We start from the raw sequence: 11,196 nt of genomic DNA on the forward strand, positions 1-11,196 counted from the left end.
TGAACCAACAAAAATGTTAGCCCACTAAGTATTTGTTCTTATGCAGTGAACACCAAGAAAACAGTAAATAGTATATACATACATACACACATAAATATATATATGTATATATGTATATGTATATGTATATGCGCATATGCAGATGTGTGCATTTGTGTATATGTACGTGTTATTTGTGTATATATGTATTATATATGTATTATATGTGTATTGTGTATAGGTATACACACATGCACATAAACACACACACACACACACACACACACACACACACACATATATATATATATATATATATATATATATATATATATATATATATATACTATTCTTGATCTTTAGGTGCTTTTGGCAGAGTTTTATTTAGTCATGCCAAATTCAACCAGTGTACATGTCCTTCCCCCTACAAATGAGCCATCTTACTCACTTAAGGCATTTGTACAAAACTAAAGGTCAGTTACTTTGCCTAGTATCCTTTTAGAAACATTGGATAGTATGGTTTTAGGTTTTAATTACTATTTTCCTACAAATCGGCATATAAATTCACTTGTGACACCATGTGTAGAATCCCCTCCTATTACTGCATAATTAGTTAGATTAAAAGAAGTAAAAAATCAAGTGACTATAGGTGTGTGGGTTCATTTCTGGGTCTTCAATTCTATTCCATTGGTCTATCTGTCTGTCTCTGTACCAATACCATGCAGTTTTTATCACTATTGCTCTGTAATATTGCTTGAGTTCAGGGATAGTGATTCCCCCTGAAGTCCTTTTACTGTTGAGGATAGTTTTAGCTATCCTGGTTTTTTTTTTGTTATTCCAGATGAATTTGCAAATTATTCTGTCTAACTCTTTGAAGAATTGGATTGGTATTTTGATGGGGATTGCATTGAATCTGTAGATCGCTTTTGGTAAAATGGCCATTTTTACTATATCAATCCTGCCAATTCATGAGCATGGGAGATCTTTCCATCTTCTGAGGTCTTCTTCAATTTCTTTCTTCAGAGGCTTGAAGTTCTTATTGTACAGATCTTTTACTTGCTTGGTTAAAGTCACACCGAGGTACTTTATATTATTTGGGTCTATTATGAAGGGTGTCGTTTCCCTAATTTCTTTCTCGGCTTGTTTCTCTTTTGTGTAGAGGAAGGCTACTGATTTATTTGAGTTAATTTTATACCCAGCCACTTTGCTGAAGTTGTTTATCAGCTTTAGTAGTTCTCTGCTGGAACTTTTGGGATCACTTAAATATACTATCATATCATCTGCAAATAGTGATATTTTGACTTCTTCTTTTCCAATCCGTATCCCCTTGATCTCCTTTTGTGGTCTGATTGCTCTGGCTAGAACTTCAAGAACTATATTGAATAAGTAGGGAGAGAGTGGGCAGCCTTGTCTAGCCCCTGATTTTAGTGGGATTGCTTCAAGTATCTCTCCATTTAGTTTAATGTTAGCAACTGGTTTGCTGTATATGGCTTTTACTATGTTTAGGTATGGGCCTTGAATTCCTATTCTTTCCAGGACTTTTACCATGAAGGGGTGTTGAATTTTGTCAAATGCTTTCTCAGCATCTAATGAAATGATCATGTGGTTTTGTTCTTTCAGTTTGTTTATATAATGGATCATGTTGATGGTTTTCTGTATATTAAACCATCCCTGGATGCCTGGGATGAAGCCTACTTGATCATGGTGGATGATTGTTTTGATGTGCTCTTGGATTCGGTTTGCCAGAATTTTATTGAGTATTTTTGCGTCGATATTCATAAGGGAAATTGGTCTGAAGTTCTCTTTCTTTGTTGGGTCTTTGTGTGGTTTAGGTATAAGAGTAATTGTGGCTTCATAGAAGGAATTTGGTAGGGCTCCATCTGTTTCAATTTTGTGGAATAGTTTGGATAGTAAAGCCCTTGGTCCTGCTAAGACTGAACCCCCAGTGAATGTGATAGTTGGGGACAGGGCGGTAATGGGGGGAGGATGGGGAGGGGAACACACATAAAGATCGGGAAAGGGAATAACATTCGAAATGTAAATAAGAAATACTCAAGTTAATAAAAAAAAGTTAAAAAAAAGAAGTCATCTGCGATGTTACTCTTTAAGGGAGATGCAAACAACCATCTACGATCACCTGTTCAGCCCACAGCAGGCCCCAATGACAGACCAAAGGAAGGGTAGTTTCAACAAAAGGTTGGTTCAGTTTTGTGAACCAACAAATTTATTAGTGGATGACATGAAAAGAGCTGTGTCACTGAGAGTCCCACTTCATCATGGTGACCACAGGGTGAAAGCTGCATTACTGGAGCTTGTCTTTAGTAAATCTTCTACTGCCTTCATATTCTAATACCTCTCAAGAGCATGGTGGCTGGAAGAAGTGGGTGGAAAGACTATTCTTTTTCCTTCCTCTAGAGAGTGTTAACAACCGCATTACCATTACTGTAGACCTACATATCCTTGTGTTGTTCTGTTAATTGCATTGTCATGATCGCTGCCCCAAGTTATGTTATAGATAACCCCAGCTTTGTGGTAGCTATGACCAAGTAATAGCCCAAGAAAAACACCATTGATTCCAACTGGCATAAACATCAGCCATAAAGATACACCTGTTAAAGTTGATTCCTGTTTAAGTTCAGTACCATCAAAAGGGTTTTCAAAACCCGGGAGAGTGAATGGCAACCCCACCTGGAATGCTTCAGAAACACTGAAGTCTTTCTGTCCTCTTACTGGAGACATTGTGAGCTGTATACTTCCCTACTTCCCTATCAGAGTATCTGAGTCATCAGCAGCACACAGATGATTGCAAGTCAGTTACAAAGCTTCGCCTGCCTTAGTGTGAATCTCTTACCAACTGAACTGATAAGGAAACTATCCCAGAGAAGTTATCTGAGGTTGCACCATGAGTCATGGGGCCACATCAGAATCTGGACACTTGGCTTCATCTGTGCTTTTGTGTCTGATCATCAATGCTGCTGGCCCAGTGTTGTGCTGCCAAGAGTGGTCTCCACCCAAATCCCCACTCTAGTGATCTATCCGAGGTCTTGGCAGGAGAGCTATCCTTCTCATCAGCTTTCTGAAATGAAATCAATCCAAAGGACTCTGCTATTGACTTTAAATGGCACCACATGCTGATTCTTTATAGAACAAAATCGCCTATTGAATATAAAAACAGGGGAAGGATTTATCGTCTCCCTGGTGAGCATGGTAGCACACAACTATAATCCCAGTCACATGAAAAACTGGGGCAGAAAGATCTTGAATTCAGTGCCAGTCTGGGGTGTGTAGTAAGCCCCTAACTTGAAAAGAAAAATGAATACATGTATATGTATATGATGTATATGCATATGTGTATGTATCTATGTGTATGTGTTTGATTATGTGTATGTAAATGTATAGCAAACACAAAAAACAAAAAAACTGGAGGTCAACCAGATGATTCATTGGGTTAAAGTACTTGCCATACATCTTAGTAACCTGAGTTCAATACCTAGAATCTACACTAAAAAGCCAGATGTGATGGCAGACATCTGTAATCCCAACATGTCTATGATGAGGAGGTGGAGTAGGGAAATCTTCTGAGGGCTCATGGGTTAGCTAGGTTGGAACATATCGTAGCAGAAACAAGGGGGATTCTGCTTCAAAAAGGGAGGAGAGCTCCACTCCAAAAAATTACCCATGACATCCATGAGACACACTATGGCACAGATGCATTTGCAGTCACAGCCCCCACCTCATCTTTATTAACTTGGTTATTTCTTATTTACATTTCGATTGTTATTCCCTTTCCCAGTTTCCAGGCCAACATCCCCCTAACCTCTCCCACTCCCCTTCTCTATGGGTGTTCCCCTTCCCAGCCTCCCCCCATTACCGCCCTCCCCCCAACAATCACATTCACTGGGGGTTCAGTCTTGGCAGGACCAAGGGCTTCCCCTTCCACTGGTGATCTTACTAGGTTATTCATTGGAGCCCAGGGTCAGTCCATGTATAGTTTTTGGAGAAAGTGGAAAGAAAATAGTCTTTGGGCTGGGAAATCATGGCAAAACACTTAATGCACAGTTCTGTGCATTCGTAAAAGTTAATTCTGCTTTCAAAAGTAGCAGGATTACCAACTAAAAGTGAAAAGAGCTCTCCAAATGATCAAGAACTCACTATCAAGTTGCTAATTGGCCCCACCTCCAAATGTTCCACCAAGGACTGTGAGTGTATTAGCTCCCTTGTCTGCACCCTTGTCCTTAGCATTAATGAGCACCCCAGGGACTTGTTGGACCACATCCCATCATGTGCGCACACAAACCACACTGGAAGTTCAAAGCACTTTCCTCCTTGGGAACGCGTCGTAATGTCTCATTTGGAGTATATTTCTAACTCCATCTTAACAAAAGCAATTGCATCAGTAACATGGTGCCTTGAGGGGACGGTTCAGAATTTGTGGGAAAAGTGGTGGTACACTGGGCTCTTGGTCTAAATACTAAAAAAAGAAGGAAACTGGCAGAAGCCCAGCTCCCAAAGATATCACATCATTCTAACCATGGAATATAAGGAAATTCAAAGTGTCTTTTAATTACTATTTTTTCAAATTGCTAATCGCTAATATTGTCTACTGTTAGCCTTAGCTGTATTAACTTGACCATATTTTTGAGAATATATGGAATCCTGTTATATTTCTACTTGACTCAGGAAGATAAATATTATAGATAGAAAGATAGACAGATGATAAGTAGGTAGAGAGATGATAGATAGATAGATAGATAGACAGACAGACAGACAGATATTTAAAATATTAAAGCATTCATCTGACACGTAATTTTCACAAAGAAAATGACAAGTTAAGTAACACATTTTATCTTAGGGATTAAGACTTGACATGTCAAACTTTCTCTAAAATATATTTACAATATCCAGCATGCCTGTGTGGGCATGTGTGCACACGCCCCTTAATAAACCTACCTTACTTTTTCTCGGTTACTCCCCTGCCTCACATACAAGCCCTCACTTGAGAACTTTCACGTATGTCCTCACACATTAGCAGTCACACAAGCCCTGGGACATCACATATCCTCAAATATTTTTTGCTTGTTCGTTTCAAGACAGGCTCTTGCTATGTAATCCAGGCTAACATGAAACTCAGCATGTAGTTCATCCTGGCCTGAAAACTATGTCGCTCAGGCTAGCCTGGAGCTCACGGTCCTTTTGCATCAGCCTTCTCAGTGATAGTTTTACAAGTTGGCTCTGCCAGGCCTTCAGTAAAATAGTCTTCAACATAGAAAATGGAGGTCAGAGGTGTCTGGTAAGGTGAGGAGCTTTCTATAAGGATGATTCAAGGGAAGAAATGGACCCCCTTTCCCATCTGCTCACAAACTCTATCACATACATGATGCTTGTTGGTATCAATGAACAGACCGCCCTATATTCCTTGGGTTATAATCTAATGCTGTGGTTATTTACTCTGCTGCCTCCATGGCCACTGGAGTTGTTTCAGCTTGGCTCATGTCTCCGCTCTAGTCTCATCCCAGAATGAATTCAAGCCCCAGGGATAGTGTTTTCTTTGACTTTGCAGAATAGAAAATTCCTTATCTGTAGATGTCATTGGGCTGGAAGCTAAAAGTCCAGACTGTACCTCTGACTTAACAATGAGCAACCTTTCTCTAAGACAGTCTTTTGTTGATAGAGTTGTTCGGTAATTTCCTCCATGTATGCATGCAGCACGCACGCGCACACACACACACACACACACACACACACACACACACACACAACCATGTATGCTTATTGGAAAAGGAGAGACATATCTGCTGCGATATTTTAAATGCACATGTGATGTGAAAATACTCTCTTCTGTTTTTCCCATCTACGACTGCATCCTGCAGAAAAGCCATACTTTAAGTCGATGGCATTGGTGGGGATGTGATCCCCAGTGGGCATGCCATGGGTGGTCCATAACTTCCTCCTCCTTCATTTGCTTCACTTACTTTCCTGTCAGCTATGTAGCTGAGCCTACCATGAGGCTGCTGATGTCAGTGGGAAATGGTTTTATTTTTATTTTATTTAGTTTTTCATTTCTTTGTTCATTCCCCACAAGAGATCGCTGGGCAGAGGTGCCAGTTTACACCTGACTTCTAATAAGGACGTCCAGCTGAAGCCTGCCTCCCCCTTCCTCCCTCCCTCCCTCCCTCCTTCCTTCCCTCCTCCTCCTCTCCCCCACCCCTCCTTCTCTCCCTCCATGGTGGGTTCTGAGTCTGGTTGCGGGGAGGGATTGGGAATGATAAAGTCAACAATACCTTTTGCTGACTCTCCACGGAAATCTTAGCTTTGAACAGGTGCAATTAGAAAAAAATGAAAATCAAATCAAAACAAAACCTTCAGAGAGCTCTGTAAGAAAACAGTCTTAGTCATCACTGCATGGTGAATTGATTTTTCTCTTCTCAGCAGATTAAAGGGGCAGTACCCCTGCAATCATTGATCTGTGTCAAGGTCTTCCATAAAAACAGAGAGTGGTTCTGTTTTATATGGTGGTGGAGGTAGGTGGTGATGGCATTTATTGTGAATGATTATAGATTATTCATTGTCTAGACAGAAAGTCTTTTTTTTTAATAATGATAAGATACTGCATTTATTTAGATACCAGATCGTCAGATCCCTCTCCAAGTTGATAATTCCTATGAAAATATCCAATCAATCAATTTCCAACAACTCAAAAAACTATACTTTATGTTAGCATCATTCCCATCAACCTTTAGAAGTTTCTCGGGTCCCAAGTTTGGAAAATCTTCCATAGCCCTGCTCCTTCCTGAACATCTGCCGCAGTTCTCAGCTTCTCCTAAAGCTGTCGATTCTGGCCACCTGCTCCCATCTCAGGAGGGACAGGGCTGCTGGAGGTGTTATGGTCTCCACAGAAGAGGACGTATCTGTCACCTGAGTTTACAGACAATCGGTCACCTGTGTTTACACACAGAATACTTCATTTCTAAGCTTTGGGCTCAACATTTTTAAAATGCAGGTGATAATGGCGTACGGCCCACAAGGTTGCTTCATAAATGAATGCTAAACTGAATGAGAGTACTTTTACCACAGAGGTAATGCTTTACTTACCACAGATACTATTGCTTTATCCAGACCGATCTTGCTACTCCCGGTAGGTCTATCAGAGGGGGAAATTAACGAAAAGACTAACAAGTTTCCTATGTCAAAAATAACATAGACTGGTCCTGGGGACATAGCTTAGCTGGTAGAGTGCTTGCCTGGCACAAACGAAGACCTTGGTCTGATCTCTAACACTGAATACACAAGGCATTTAGATGCATGTCTGGAGGAGTCTTAGCACTTGGGTGGTGGAGGCAGGAGGATTAGGAGTTCAAGGCTGCCAATGGCTATTAAGTTTGAGGCTAGTTTGGGATACATTAGACCCTGCCTCTGAGACAGAAAGAGAGGGGGGAAAGGAAGAGGGGGAGGGGAGAGGGAGTGGGAGACAGAGAGAGAGAGAGAGAGAGAGAGAGAGAGAGAGAGAGAGGAATACCATAACTTAAAACCTAATAACTTCTCCCTTAAATTTAACTAGAAAATACTAAAAGTAGAAGTGTCTAAGAAGCTCTGAAGGTTGAAGGAAGGCCCAGAAGAAACTGCTACCTGGAAGCCATGATAGGTCATAGGCAAGCTCAGTGATCATGCTTCTCTGAAGGTTACATTCGGCAAAACCTAATTGGACTATCATATCAGATTTACCCAGTTATTATACTTGTGTTTATTTGTTCCTTTTGACTTCTGAATGTGTTTGTACATTTGTCTTTGCACCACTGAGAGTTCAAGAAAGACATATATAATGACTCCACGTGTCTCCAATCCAGGTGAACCAACACCAGGAGCTGGTTACGTGGGCGGAGAAGGAACTGAAGAGTGAATGCGGGCCGTGAGAGGAGGGACAGGGGACATTAGTACCAGCCTAGGAGAAAGAGGGGAGAGCAGTTGCCAAAGATGGGACCATCTCTCAGAAGCAGAAATGGCAGGAAGTTGCAGGAATGAAGATGAGAAGAGAAGGGGAGGGCCCTCCTGCCAAACAGGAGCTGTAGAGAGATGCACCCAAGCCAGAGAGGTGTCACATATGCGAAGACGCCCCATGACTTCCTTCCTCCTTTTGGCAATCGCTGCTGCTCCGTGAGTCCTTTGGCCAAACTGCCAGGCAGCCAGAGGGCAACAGAGGCTGAGGAATGGAACTTTCTTCAGTAGGGAGCTAAGAGCTCGAAGTCCCAGAGCAGAAAGCCTAACCGTAGAAGGAGCAACTGCGTGTCGTTCTCTGGAGTGGGCCAGGGCATGGTTCTCCACACCGGCATTGCTGCTTCCCCAGTGTGAGTCCCCTTTGTAAAGATAAGAACTCCAAGAGGAGATTTCACAGTGAAATTCAAGAGAACAGCCTGAAAAGGAACAAAGAATATGTTTAAACTTGTGGAACATTGTAGCTCATGGCTTGTGTTCTCTGTCTACTACCAGATGACTTAGCAAAAGTTTTCTTTGTGTGTGTGAGTGTGTGAGTGTGTGTGTGTGTGAGTGTGTGTGTGTGAGTGTGTGTGTGTGTGTGTGTGTGTGAGTGTGTGTGTTGTATTTCAGAAAATCTTGATTATCAGTGTGATCAGTCATCCCTCCAGGATCTGGAGGAAATGATTAGGGGCGGCTAAGCTTCAAAATCATTTAGATAACTGCGACGACAAGGATTCATTTTTGTAACCTTAATCTCAAGAACGGTTTAAATAGTATTCACGCAAAGGTTTGCAAATGGCCCATTTGCAGTGGCCCAAATGGTGATGGATTCTGAATTTTGCTATTTTATATAATGCCTTTCTAAGCCCCTCAACAGTGATCATCTAGCATCTTTGTGTTCAAATATCAAAGCAATTAAAAAGAAAAAAAAACAAAGGCAACTCTTATGGGGGACCCACACATAGAATGTTCCAGGGTAGCACAGGCTTTGCCTCATGGCCCAAAGGTAGGTTTCAACAAGATGGGCCATGTCTAACATTTCGCTATTGCTGGACACCAGCCAGTAAAGTGAGCCGTGCTTCACCATCTAAAAACTATGACGCAACTCCTTCCCAGGCTCCTGTTCGTTCCCACACTTGCTCTGTTCTCCAGGCCTTGATTCAAGAAGTTCACCCGTGGTGTGTTTATTTTTAAAGCAGTCATTGCAAGAGCTATCACCTTACTGACAAACAAATCAAAGGCTGACTGGATGTCAGGTTGAAAATATCCTTGGATGTGGGTGGAGTCTGGCACTATACATCTGCGAATGAATTTCCTGGTTTGGACGTTGCTGCATTTCACACATTCGTCTGCTGAGATAAGTAACCCTCTGTAGAAATGTTCTCCTTCCTGACATTTCTAGGAGAAATCATTCTAGCCACGTGGCTATAGGTTGGGCTTGATTTAGAAGACACCAGGAAGACTCCTGTTGCTCTGTAATTACTGTCTCCCTGGGTCTGGAACATAGAGACCAAGACCCATCTTTCTCAGTTAGATAGACTTGGTGTGTAGACTTGGATACTGTTTGGGTGCCTTCTGGGCCCATGTTATTGTCTTTTCCCAGATGCACATAGGACTAAGCCACAGCAGCCATGTTTGTACCAGTTGACTTCGTCCTCAATGGACTGAGTCATCAGTCACATGATTCATTCAGTATTTGTTTGTTTTTGTTTTTAATTTATTCTCCTCTCATATATTACATCTTATCTGCGGTTTCTTCTACCTCCTCTCATCTCCCCCTATCCACTCCCTTCAGAAAAGTGAAGGCCTTCCAGGGATATAAACTAAACATGGAGTATCAAGTTGCAGGAAGACGAGGCACATACTCTCGTTGTAAGGCTGGATGAGGCAATCAACTCAGACGGAGGAAAAGGGTACCGAAAGCAGGCAAAAGAATTAGAGATCTGCTCCGAGAGTTGCTGCAGGTGTCGTATGTGGGTCAATAGGAGGCAGAGAAGGGAGAGGCTATGTTTATGCACAGCGTTCAGTGTTCTCACCTGTGAATGTCGAAATGATTACTAACTGGCCTCACACTCCCTGAGAAAAAGAAAGTCTGAGATGACCACCAGTCTTGTCTGATGCTGCACAGGGTGGGAGAGAGCTAGGGACCAGAACCCCACCTCCAACCACTGTCCCTCAGAGGAGTGAGCCCCAGGAGTGAGCCTGAGACAGTCTACTCTTAAATGAGGGCACTCGGCCAGCATGTCTGAGGGAGGAGCAAGCCCGAGATGACATCCTGACTAGTTCTGTGGGGCCCAGACAGAGAGCTAGACTGAGATGACCCAATGCCCTACACTGTGCAGGCCTCGGGGAGCAAACCATGATTGAAATGACCCCTGCCTGTCACTATAAGTGCATGGGTGGGACATAGCATTCTTGAGACCACTCCTGAGACAACCATCTTACCAGGGTATTGTAGAAGAGCTGGCCCTGGGGGCAAAAGAGCAGGAGAGCTGACCCTACTCCTAGCAATACTCAGGAGAGCAAACCCACACGTTGTGGGAGTTGCGGGTGAGTGGGCCTGGGGTTATGAGTGTAGGACAGCTGGCCCTGCCATGTACCTCCCATGCAGTGGTATGAAGTAGGAAGTGATACCTCTTCCTACCTCCTCCCCTCCTCAGCACCTGTGAGGTGGGAGACCTGGTTCTGGGGTCATGAGAGCAGGAGAACTGATCCTACTTCTCACCAGCTGCAGCACTTGGAAGAGTGGGCCCCGAACCTCTCCTAGGCAGCACAGTAGAACTGTCGCTGGTGGTGGGGACACCAGTGTGCCAGCCCCAAGGGCAGGAGGGTGAGACAGCTGGCTCTGACATTTGTCTATCTTGTAGTGACATGGATGAGAGAAAAATGCCTCTCCTGTACCCCTTGCCACCTACAGCAGGCAAAGAGAGCTGGCCCTGAGGTCATCAGAGTAGGAGAGCTGTCCCTGTCCCTTACCGGCTGCAACACTCGGGAGAGTGGGCTCTGAAACTTGCCTGGAGCTGGCCTCAGTTGCAGGGGCCTAGTGAGTATGTGAGAGAAGGAGAGCAAGTGGGATGACCAGCTCAGATAACTCTCAGGCCCTGATCCAAGCCTTTGAATTGGCCCACCCCCACATCTACCTCATCAGTGAACTGCTGGAGCACATGAAGGGGCCAGTCCTAAAGATTCAAGACTACAGGATCTCCATGTCACAGGGCAACAACAGGATATCCAAGAGGAGTCCCA

The 11,196-nt window shown here is 43.2% G+C and overlaps 1 non-coding gene across 1 annotated transcript; it reads left to right on the forward strand.

The window, feature by feature from the left end:
* Window positions 1-9,892: 9,892 nt before the first annotated feature.
* LOC120102724 (small nucleolar RNA SNORA17) lies at window positions 9,893-10,024 on the forward strand. The gene has a single exon (XR_015687398.1). It is a non-coding gene; the product is annotated as a small nucleolar RNA SNORA17 (small nucleolar RNA).
* Window positions 10,025-11,196: the final 1,172 nt, after the last annotated feature.

Source organism: Rattus norvegicus, chromosome 4 (assembly GCF_021556685.1).
Source record: "Rattus norvegicus strain SHRSP/BbbUtx chromosome 4, alternate assembly SHRSP_T2T, whole genome shotgun sequence".
In the NCBI taxonomy this organism is placed as follows: Eukaryota; Metazoa; Chordata; class Mammalia; order Rodentia; family Muridae; genus Rattus; species Rattus norvegicus.